Genomic DNA, 12,354 nt, shown 5'->3' on the forward strand with positions numbered 1-12,354 from the left:
ATGTATTAAGAAAAGCTGCATTCTGGTGTGAGTCACAAGTTCTGGCCATTGCCATACCTTTTGTCTGCAATTTTTTTCGAATTCTCATGTTCACAAATAATTATCAGTTCAGCAAAATGTTGAGGTAGTTGTCATGGCACTTCTTTTGTTATGTTATGTTTTGTGGGGATTCATGGTGTCCAGAATAACGTAGTTTATTCATATTTATTCATTTGCGCGCAGGAAAGAATAGTTTGGTTTTCATGGCACAATATATCGCAAAGCTGCAAGTTGAGAACATTTTGGTGTCAGGACCACAGGTCACAAGCATCTCCTTTTGGTACCTTTGAATATGGGTCGGAAATGAATGACATGTGCTTCCTCTATTGGTTGAGTAGACTTGCACATCATTCATGCAGACAGCCTTCCTCTGGCAGGAAGTGACGTTAGCACCAGTGTGGGCTGCCAAGGGATGGCACATCACAAACTTGTATTCTTGAGGCCCCGCTATTTTTTGTACGGTTACAGAGATTTAGAGACAGCGTCATCAGCGACGAAGAAATTCTATAGGCAAACTCACGTTTCTCAACAGTCACCTTAATCACACGTTGCATTCTGGGATGAAGCGCATTTAAGTGGCTGCATTCTGCAACTCGCATTTCGTTCAGCCTCACAAACAAAAGCTTGCCTACGAGTGTTTATTTCTGCATCCCTGAGCAGGCTCTCTAGAGCAGCTTTGATGTCATGACAATGGACATGATAGTCTTGAAGCTGTTCGACTGCTGGATGCGTCCTTTCGGGGCACCAAACACATTGATGGCATTGCTGTAGTCTGGCTGCATGGCCAAAAGCTGGTTTTGGGCGGGCCGGTGCTCCTGGAGGTCGCTCTTGCGAATGTCGCGCCACTCCTCGCCGTGGATCATCTGGTAGGTGGGCGACAAGCTGATATCGGCAGCGCTGGCCAGTTTGGTGCCGGGCCGAGCCATTCCCACACCGCTACCCGCGCTGCCCATGCTGTGCGGTGAGTGCTGCTGCTGCTGCTGCTGCTGAGGGCTGGCGCTCCCCGATCTAGTGGTGTTTGCGGCCCAGGAAGGACAGGTCGATAAAAACACTTCACGATTGGTTAGTTGGTCGGGACATCCAGCGGCACGGCAGTATGGTAGGCAGGCAAGCAGGACCCGTGTCGTGCTTAAGACCAGTCACGCCTGCTTCGTGAGCTCCGCTGCGATGTCAGCAGAGGATGCTGACAGCCTTAGACAAAATGATGATCGTGACATCCTCGACATCCTCCGAAACATGGGCCACACACACTCTTGTCTTTATTGCAGCGGAGCATTGCGAACACTGAGCACAGTTTGGTTTCGCGTGTGCTCGGTGCCCACACAAAGCATGCATGGTTGTAAGCATGAAACGGACCAGTACCACACAGCAAGCACTGCTTCTACTCATTCCGAATACATCGCCTTTATGGACGTGGCTAATTATTTGATGGTCACCAAGAGTACGGAAATGAGAATTGATTTTCCTATGGAGTGTGCATGTGATTCCTTTCTCGTTTTTCTTTTATATAGTGATTCATGCCAAAGCTTTGGCTAGTGGTGCCAGCAGCATAACTTGCCAGTTGATTAACACGGCGAAGTTTAGGAACAGACCATTTGCAGACGTTGGGTTTTCCACAAAGCTTTTTTTTTTTGGCCAATAAACCTTTCACTGGTGGCACTGTCGCATTCTTTCTTTGAGATGGAAACGAGGAGACGCCCCCTTGATCTGTGTAAACTGCGGACGGTCACCAGCTGCTGTTCTTACCCCCTTTTCTCTCTACATGGCCCGCAATATGGAAATGGAAAAAAAATCGCAGTGTCCGTGAATGCCTGGAAGAGGCTACTGGAAGTATGCGAGAATGTATGTGTTTTTGCTCTCTTCGCAGTGGTAAGTATGACCGAGCTCTTGTCATTCTTTCTCTATGCTCGAGTGGCCAAAAGTGCGCTGTTTTTGCGCGTTCCCGCGCCTTTCCTCTGCTCATGACCACAACCTCTTCGTAAGGCTAACCGAGGCTGAGCTCAATTTTGCTAGTGCGTTTTGCTAGCTCATAGAAACAAAAGGTTTTATTTGGAAAAATCTTGCAAAAAAGCCAACTTGAAAGATCCTGTAAATTGTCAATTATCATATATTAGCGGAAAATGTTGCTTGCGACTGATGTTCGGAGCTACCTTTGATATGAATTGGTTCTGTTTTAAAGGGGTTCGTATGGCACTGCTTTTTTTTTATTTTTAAAGAGCTGCTTAATTCTCTTTTGACAGTTTCAAGCTGATATAGTATATATTTGCCAAAAGCTCTTGATGACCATCAACTTTAGCAGCGTACTCAGGGCTCAATGTTTTCCTCGAGTGAGGAGAGGACCTCTCATGCATGTAGTATATCTCTCTGTCTCAGTATATATACATATGAACACTGGGCATTCTATGAGCCGGCAGCCATCCTGCAAGTAAGACTGCTGCAAGTGGAGTTTGTTCTGTCGGTTGTTCAACCCTGGTGGTCTTGTCTCAACGCAAGAACTATTGGAACAAACCTCGTCAAACTGTTGAGCTCTGCATTTGGCGTTCAAGAGGCCCTGCTCTGACCATGAGCCCTGCGTGTATATCGATGTGCAGGCAGGTAAGTGTGTGTCTGCACTGTGTGACAACGTGGTGAAACACCCAGTTCTTTCAGCACGTTCTGGACTTTACGCTCAAGCATTTCCATAATGGAAATAATAGTCACCAAGAAGTCACTCCTAGCAATTTTTATTCAAGGCAGCCTTCCTAGGCCTCTCTTTCCACACACACACACGCACACACACACTATAATTAAACAGGCGAGTTGGTTATACATATTTAAGGGCAACAATGCTAAAGACGGGGATGAAAAAGTAGTTTTTTTACCATTCATGAAGTGCCTGGAATGGGTGATTGCAAGCCAGGCACTTTCTTTTCACCAAGTGCAGCGTGCAAGGTTGTCACCAAGTGCAGCGTATACATGAGATACCCAACACAGGAAGCGCGTAGCACGGCGCGTACACATTTTCCACTACAGTAGCAGCTACTAGCGGTGACACCATCAAGCTGCAGAACCATGCAAAGACGTTCAGTTAACCGGGACTGCGAGCTATATGCATTAAGAACGAAAACCACGCAAAGGACGATACACAGGGAAGAAGTAGACAGGAGGATCCACGCTCGTCCTGTCTACTTCTTCCCTGTGTATCGTCCTTTGCGTGGTTTTCGTTCTTAGTTCATGGATTACCAACCAGCCCCCCATCGTACACTCCTTCAGACTATATGCATTGGCTCATGCGGCAAATCTTAGATTGCGCGTTGCCTGGACATATGCAGTCAGCGGTGAATGTCTGTGTCCGTCTTGTCGTATCGGGAGGAGAGCGCAGTTACATTCGGCAGCTTGCAGCTGTGCTTGCATTGTTGTCTCGTCATTCGTATCGGAAGTGTCGGTGATAAAACCTGAGCATGCGCGCGAGCGCTATTTCCTTGCAGTGCAACTGTGACTTTCTGCTGCGGCACTCTATTGCGTTCAAGTCTTTGCGCTTCTTGCACAGACAAGTATTTTCCTTGCGCCAACGTCGGCGGCGAAGATTACGCTTAGCGACGTCTTCATCACACGCCCACACGCGTTACCACGTCCCTCCGCGTCTCTACAATAATACGTTCTTGGGGGAACAACTCGACGCTTACGTTGCGCAGCGTCGCCAGACAATCGTGGTCGAAAGAGTCGGGCAGTACCGTTTCGAATTAGTCGCTATCGATAGCTGCTCGCATGTTTTCTTTCTTTTTTTTTATTTATTTATTTGGCTGCACTAACTCATCGCTCCCGAAGACTGAGGTAGGCCTTCCAGACTGCCTTCATATAGCAATACACTCCTCGAAAGTGCTGAGAGTGAAAATACGGGGGAGCAACGCGTCATCATCTCTCTACGCATCTTTTCGTCCGCTGAACGCGGCGTGCGGCTGGTGGCGCGTGTAGACGCGAGCCTGGCGCTGGGATTTGGAGTCCGCATCTACTGGTGGGGGCAAAGCGGCCTGTAAAGCTGTCTTTTCTTTTCGGTAGCATGTATGGCAGAAAAGCGCCACGGTGTGAGCGAGCTGTGCCGGGTAGTCCCTCCCCAATTAGCGGGTGCACCCTGTGCCTGCCCGTCTTAGCATCTGCGGGCGGTGACGGGCCCGAAACGCCGATGAGATCGGTACCGGCACCGCCTCAGGCTTGCACGGGGCGCATCTGCTCGTGTAGTTGGAGTTTAAATGTGATAGATGAACGCGGGCTGTTGAGCTAGCAGGAATAAAGAACAACTCCGGCGGATATTGGGACCTTTTTAGTTAGTAATCTCCTTTCTCTCCCCCCCCCCCTCTCTCTCTCTCTCTCTCTCTCTCTCTATATATATATATATATATATATATATATATATATATATATATATATATATATATGTTATAGCTAAACAGGCGAGTTGCTTATACATTTTTAGGGGCAACAACTCTAAAGACGGAGATGAAAAGGTAGCTTTTTACCATTCATGAAATGCTTTGGTTTGGTTTATGGGGTTTTAATGTCCCAAAGCGACTAAGGCTATGAGAGACGCCGTAGTGGAGGGCTCCGGAAATTTCGACCTCCTGGGGTTCTTTAACGTGCACTGACATCGCACAGTACACGGGCCTCTAGAATTTCTCCTCCAAAGAAATCCAACCGCCGCGGCCGGGATAGAACCCGCGTCTTTCGGGTCAGCAGCCGAGCACCATAACCACTGAGCCACCGCGGCGGCGATTCATGAAATGCCTGGAATGGTTGAAAGGAAGCCCGGCACTTTCTCGTTCAGCGAGCGCAAAGCGAGCACATTCGTGGGGGCATTTTCTGGCGCCACTATTTCTGAGTCGCTCATATAAATCACCTTAACTGAGATCCCGAAATGAAAAGCTCTTAACTTTGTCTGCGCCGACATAAAACGCTCCATGGTTGCGACATTTGGCACAAAAGAAGCGGTTCAAGAAAACGCACAGAAAATGTTTCGACATGTATGTGAATAGAGAACAAAACTAAAACGCAACCCGTCACTTTTGTGCACCGTGCTTCGCATAAAGCATCTTCAAGAGCGATGCGCGCAATAAAGTTTACAGCTGCATGTCCTGACGAGCTATTTTCCCGTGCTTATTCATGAGCTCACCTGTCTTCGGTTCGAGCTTTCAGTTTACATGATTTCTTGCTAAGGTAAAAACAAAGGGACATCACAGCAGTCCAGGCGCCGCTTCTGTTTTTCCTTGGTGGACGGATCAACGATCCGTATGCCTACAGATATATACTTGCAGCTCGTACCGCGCCAGTAACACTTGCTGTGGGTAAGCAAGGCCATTTGAAAGAAAGCGCTCGCCATTTGAAAGATCTGGGAGTTGGAGACTGGTGCTTTGATTAGTAGCCGAAAGTGCTCTAACCTTGGCGATTACAGCGGGATTGTTGAGCATCTTCGTGGTGGTGAAGTAGGGCTCCTTCATGTGCCGCAGGTACGACCCGATGGTGACGTCACGCCTTGGCTTCGCGGAGGGTGTGATCAGGGGCGTAGTCCTGTTGGTCTGCGAGAGCACGCGGTGCGAAAAGGAAAATAAAAACAAACAACAGCAAAGAAATTATGCAGCGTACTAGATTTTGCTTTAAGTAAAATTTTAAAGCACTCCAGATAAAACTGGACTATTTGACCTGCACCAGTTTCGCCAACAGCTCGGAAGTATCTTTTGCTGGTTCCGGCACGCCGTGGGGTGCACGTCGCGAGACAAGGGCGACATTGCGGTCTGCCAAGGCGGCCTCGAAGACCAACGAAAAAGAAATTTTCACTCTCATCGTTGTCGACGATCGTTCGTCCCTTCACGTCTCGAAATACCAGCTGCTTCGAAACAGATGGGGGGCGACCAAACCAGCTTTGTTTGCCGATGCCTTATAGCGTATTCCAATCGGCTGTCCGGAGCAAGTCTTCTTGCTCCACGAAACCGAAGAACGTGTTTCAATGGGCGAATTAAATTGAGGCAAAAAGTTTTGCTTGGACCTCGACGGTAAGGTCTTTAGGCTCCTTAGACTCCTTGCTCCATCGGGTCGCCGATTGGAGTACGCCAATACGCCACTCGGCCATCGCGGCAGCCTTTCGTGCTGCGTGCTCTTGTTGGTAGCTTTTTGCGCTAAGCACTGTAGCTATGCGTCAGATGTTGTCGTCTTCATCATCTTTCATCCGTTCGTTCTGCGCCGCGAATGTTTGCCAAGGCCGCTGAAGAACGGCCGAAAGCTATGGCTCCAAACAGCGAAAGGGACGTTGCGAATGCAGCGAGAGCCGTTGAGCTAGCTGACCAGTACGAAAAAGAGTAGACATGAAAGCGACGGCATTTAAAGCGTCTGTAGCGACCCTCGCGACCTGTGCCGACCACGTGGAGTAGAAGAGGAAGAGGTGCCAGGATTATAAAGAGGATGAAGAAGAAGAAGAATGTGCAGTGGTTTATTTTATTCCTGCTATATCTTATTTGTTTATTTATTGAAAAAATTTTACACTTCATATATATTTTCTCACTTCAATCATTCTTATATTCTCCTTTGTTTTTGTTTTTTCCCCGCGCATATACCTCCTTGGCATTCACCACCGTACCTTGGCCAATCCCCCCGCGTGTGTATGTGCCATTTTCATGTGGAGAAGAAGAAGAAGGTGAGGTCGACGGAACGGAGTGGCGGCACCCGCGAATGTTAATGGCGCATTCCAGCGTTCTGTGTAGCGCGTGCCACTTCTTCTTCCTCGGCACGTTATCGATGCTGGTCACGCGGGCCCCTGCATACCGAAAGTGGTGAACCAAGTCGAACGCATTGTGCAGCCAAAAATAGTGGCTGATCACGGAAGCTCCTCAAAACTCGAGTGACAGCTACCGCAATCTTTGAGCTATCTTAGGATGCGTTATGCATTTCTCTAATTCGAATCCAAAATGGCGGCGATGTTGACGTCAAAACCAACGCGGCTTTAAACGGCTACGGAAATCTTGCCTAGCTTAGCAGCCAGCTGTGCGACCCTGCTTTCTGCCTCACAGCGGGCTGCTAAGCTGGGCAAGATGCCCGTAGCCGTGTAAAGCCGCGTTGGTTTTGACGTGGCCTACACTGATGCCGCTGTAGGCACGCTAGGAGACACCGTCTCCGTAGCCGCCGGATACGCGTATTCGCCAACTGCAGCCTGTACAGCCACAAGGCTTGAAACCACGGTGAATTGATCACGGTGACTGAAGATTGTCACAACAGCTTACCTAAAAGGGATAATAAATCCTCTTAAACGGCGTTATATGCCTCTAAGCATCACGATTTGCGACCTAAAAGGGAAAAAATGGAAAAAAATGAAATTAAAAAAACAATAAAATTACAGTACAGAGAGCGGAGTCGAACGGCCGACCTTCCATACGCAACACGTGCCTCTAATCCACTGCGCCATAGCGGCGATGTGAAGCCGACGTTCTGAATGAATATTTATAACCAGCCTTAATGTGGCTGCTACCTGCCGGTGGGCGGCGCTGTCATCGCTGGCTGTACCGGCTGCATTTGGCGAACACGCTCCCTGGACGCCTGCGTGCGGACCCGGAGGGGCACGGGTCTTCTTCTGGCGGAAATAGTTTCTTCACCTCACCTCACACGGCTACGGGCGAAAGCCAGAAAGTGGGCCACGTGTCGCTGAGTCCGCAGAAAAGCGGGCGGTCGCCTTCTAATTTACGTATCCTGACGGATTCATAGTGTACGGCTAGTAGCACCTGTGACTCGACCCGGAAATGTGCCACGCCTTGTTAATCATTCCATACTCTCACCTTCTGAAGTGCAACATACACTTAATTTTTTTGTACCTTTATTGACACAGCACACAGAAGTTACAAAAAAGCACACACAAAAGCGTTAGTGTTCACTCAAGAAATGAAGGTGTGCTGGTAAACGCGAAAAGATAGAAACCAAAGAAAAAGTGAGAGGGAAAAGATTGAAAGTGAAGGAAAAAGTGAGCGCAAAAAGATAGAAAGCAAAAGAAAAAATGAGCGCGAAAAAAGACAAAAAACAAAAGAAAAAGCGAGCACGAAATGGTGTGCTGCTAAACGCGAAAATGTCGAAAACAAAAGGAAAAGCAGAAATAGAAAAGTTAATAGCTGTGAAGGAGCCTTGCCGCATTGTCCTCTCAATTGTAGGCTCACTCCTCACAGCCGCTATTCACGTCGACACCAGCCCATTGGCCGCCTGGGTACTGGAGTCGCTCTAATCAATCGGTAAAGTTTCTCTCTCTCTCGCCATGTGTGTCTCTGCACATCCCTGATCGCGGTTCCACACCATCCCGTAATCCTGGCACTCAGTAGTGTCCAAGGTCATAGAAAAAAAAAGGAAAGCTCTCTCTCTCTCTCGGTGTCAGGCGCACTAGGCGCAGTCCTCGCTCCATGCCTTCTCTCCAAAAACTCCTCCAGAATGAAAACCCGCCGGTGCGTTCCATCGATGATGATGATGAGATCCGCTCTGGTTCTGGCAGCTTCGTTGAAGCCGCTCTGCGCTGCATTCCGTCGATGATGTGAAAAACACCTTGCTTTCAGTAGTCTCGCTGAAACCGCTCTTGGTGGCATTACTTCCCTCCGTGGAGTGTTGCGCAGTCGCAGCACCTTTAGTGGCGGCTGCGGCCTCTTCAGCTCCCCACTCGCCACCACCATGAACCATCTCGGGGCATCCGGCTCGCGGCTACTTGCTTGGCTTCTGGTAACTCCTGCATTGCCGCCGTAGAGAAGGCCTCGCTTGCAGCCAGGCTCACGGCGAAGTCGCTTCTCCCTTGTCCTCCTGAACACCTGTGTACTTACGCCCGAGGACGCTTGCACCAGGGCCGTCGTGGTCGCAACGAGCAGGCGTCGGCATGCGCTTGGGGGGAGAGCGCGGCCGCCGCTCTGCTGGTCCGCCAACCTGGTCCTCTGGATACGGGGTGGCTGCGTTCTTCCTCGTCGTCACGCTTAAGCCTCCTGGTGTTGGCGCCCGGAGGAGGCGAAGACCGGCATGCGCCGTCCAGGACGAACGCGATGGCCGCCTGCAGGCTCTCGATGGGGTTGACCTGCGCCTCGGTCTTCAGCGTGCCCTTCTCGCCGATGTCGGGGACCCGAGGCGCGCCGCGGCGCCATGGCGCCGGGCCGAACGGCAGCTGCAGCAGGAGGTGCGACCGTCACCACCACCACCCAGGCTTGGAATGCCGCGTCAGCGTTCCGGGCCTGCAGGGGTTAGGCGGTGCGCGGGCCCTCCATCTGCTTCAGCTTCCTCGTCGTCGCCGCCGCTTCTGCTGCTGGCGATGAAGGCCCAACAACGGAATTTTCACGTCTCTGAAGATGCTGTCCCATGCTGAGTGGCTTGAATTGTTCCTTACGAATCACCAAAGCTGTGGAGAGCATAATGCGATTTCCGCGTACCGGCCGGGGAGGCACTACATTTCAGCTCGTAGATTTTTTATTTTTTGTTTCACAGATGCGAGCGCCGCGTACTGGCAGAAGTTATCGCAGCGCGGACTAATACTCACTTCATTTTTCTCGTCAATGTTCCAGGAAGGATCGAGAACAGTGACACGTGTCCGTACACGATTCGTCCTAACCTCTTCATTGCTTCTTCTTTGATTAAAATAATTATTGTTATTGCTTGTACTAGACTTTTGGCAGAAAACACCTACGCGGAAGGTTTGCATGGATGATTTGAAAATCTCCCAAGAAAAAAAATTTCTTTGTGTTCGAGGCGGCCCCTCCCAAAACACTCGCAGAGCTGCGAAGCATTTCATGCTCAGAGCTTTATAAGGCCTCTCTCACTTCGTCCTGATAGGTTCGCACATATATGGCACATAAAACGCGAAACTTAGGAACAGGGGAACAGCTATAGTGTATCCTCCATTCTTATGTGTTACCTTGACTTATCTGTGCTAAAGGTATGCCACAACATACATCACAGAGCGATGTGATTTCGCAGTCAGTCAATGCACCCACCACGAAGGTGAGTTTGATCCTTCCCTTGAGATGCAACAAATTTTGTAGAAATCGCTTCAGTGGTTGCCGAAGAAAATGTATTTCGCTGTTTTCATTTGTTCAGGCATGGCCGCCCGAGCTAGACTTATTCGTCTCGAAGAATGTTCATGAACATGTACCAGGTATCGCATCCTGAAAAGCTCGACATGGATGCTGAACAAGTGGAAGAGAAAGGAAGCCCTTGAAACAGCAGTCAGAATGCGGATATACGGAACTGCGGCATGATCGTCCTCGAAGACGAAGAAAGCGAGGGTAGAACAGGAAAGAGAGAGAGAGAGAGAAAAGGACGGAAAGGCAGGGAGGTTAACCAGGCGATGCCCAGTTGGCCACCCTACATTTGGGGAGGGGAACAAAGGGGAAAAAAGAAAGAAGAGCGGCAAGGAAATCAGTCTTCTAAGTGACCAGCGACCACTATGTCACAGGGACAGAGGGCGCGCAATGAAAACTTAAACATTATAGGCGGGAATGCAACCCCGAGTCCCTTAGGAAATTCAGGAGCGCTTTCTACGCTTTCCGTTGTCTGGAAGGTTGTGTCCAAGGCCCCAGAACGTTAGACTCTGTTAAAGGACGCGAGTCCAAGCGTAGCAGAGAAGCAACTAGGCAACCGCGCTCTCGCTCAATACGAGGGCAGTCACAGAGGAGGTGGCTGATCGTCTCGTAACAACCACACTGGCCACACGCAGGAGAGTCAGCCTTTGAGATGAGATGGGAATAGGCGTTTGTGAATGCCACTCCCAGCCACAGGCGGCAGAACAGCGTAGTATCACTGCGGGGGAGGCCGAATGGTATATGATGTTGGAGCAAGAGGTTGAAGTGATGCGAGCGGAGTGTCCAACCTCCAGGGGCAAACCACGACGTTACAGTCAGGTTTCGGGCGAGCAGTTGAAGGTGCCTTGCTGCGTCAGCTCTTGTCAGTGGTATGCGGACAGTGTTGGTTGTCTCGTGAGCCGATCGAGCAGCATCGTCAGCTAAGGCGTTACCAACAATGCCGCTATGGCCTGGTACCCACTGGAAGATGATTTCATGGTCTTGTTCGATTGCCTGGTGATGCAGATATCGTATCTCCGCTATAAGTTGCTCATGGTCGCTATGTCTCAAGGCAGATTGAAGACATTGTAGGGCAGCTTTTGAATCACATAAAACAGCCCATTTTTGAGGTGATTGTTGTGAGATATACTGTACCGCCGCAAGAAGTGCGGCCAACTCTGCTCCAGTAGAGGTAGTCCGATACGAAATTTGTTGGTGAATTTGAGTCTGTCGCGCAGGAACGACCACAGCGCAAGCAGAACTAGTAGAGGTTACTGATCCATCCGTATAGACGTGAGTACGGTCCCAATATTCGAAGTGGAGCATGGACAGTGTCAGTTGCTTAATGGCTGGCGTCGATAAATTTGACTTCTTCGCTATCCCCGGAATAGCAAGGCGCACACATGGGAGCCGCGTACACCACACAGGAGAGGGAGGTAGTGCTGCCGGGGTGAACTGTTGTGGGATCGACGACTGTTGCGTCGTTATCACCTTCGCAAATGCATAATGTGGTCTCTGCAGTGGTAAAGGCGCAAGGTGATGCTGTGGAATCCTTGAGATATGACGTATGTGCATTCGCAAGCAGTCTAGGACAATATAAGTAGAGATCGGGTGGTCTTTGGCGAGTGCAATGCTACCCAGTGTTGATGCGCTCCGAGGGAGACCTAGGCATGTGCGAAGGGCCTGACCCTGCACTGACTGGAGGGCACGCATGTTAGTTTTGCACGTGTTTGAGAGTACAGGTGTACTCTACCGAAAGCATCCCACAAATAGAGCTCTGTACAACTCCAGCATTGACTGGACCGACGAGCCCCATGATTTCCCTCCCAGAAATCAAAGTAAATGAGCGATAGATGTTAGCTTTTTTTTCAGTAGAGTGCAATGCGGGCTCCATGATAAATTGCGGTCGATCAGGATCCCTAGGAAACGATGAGATTTACTGTAAGAAATGACTTGACCGTCGATGCGTACCGGATATGGAGTCATACATTTACGTGTGAATGCCACTAGCGCGCACTTTTCCGGTGAAACGCTGAGACCTTTCTTCTGGAGATAGGTAGAAGTGATCGATGCTTCCCGCTGAAGTCTTGCACGCACCTGGGGACGCGTCACAGAGGAGGCCCAAATGCAGATATCATCGGCGTACATACACACCTGGACGGTGTTGGGGAGGTTCTCAGGGAGGGCGATGAGAGTCAGATTAAATAATGTAGGGCTAAGGACACCGCCCTGGGGCACGCCACGGTAGGTGTAATGCGCAGGCAGGACAATGCGTAGTGCTCAG

General features: G+C 49.9%; 1 long non-coding RNA gene across 1 annotated transcript; it reads right to left on the minus strand.

Moving 5' to 3' along the window:
• Window positions 1-250: 250 nt before the first annotated feature.
• On the minus strand, window positions 251-5,585 carry LOC149353462 (uncharacterized). The gene is made up of 2 exons (XR_016290986.1): window positions 5,451-5,585; window positions 251-1,047 (listed from the first exon to the last, which is right to left on the minus strand). It is a non-coding gene; the product is annotated as an uncharacterized LOC149353462 (long non-coding RNA).
• Between the last annotated feature and the right edge of the window lie 6,769 nt (window positions 5,586-12,354).

This window comes from Amblyomma mixtum, chromosome 3 (assembly GCF_055824585.1).
Source record: "Amblyomma mixtum isolate Tamu chromosome 3, ASM5582458v1, whole genome shotgun sequence".
Lineage (NCBI taxonomy): Eukaryota > Metazoa > Arthropoda > Arachnida > Ixodida > Ixodidae > Amblyomma > Amblyomma mixtum.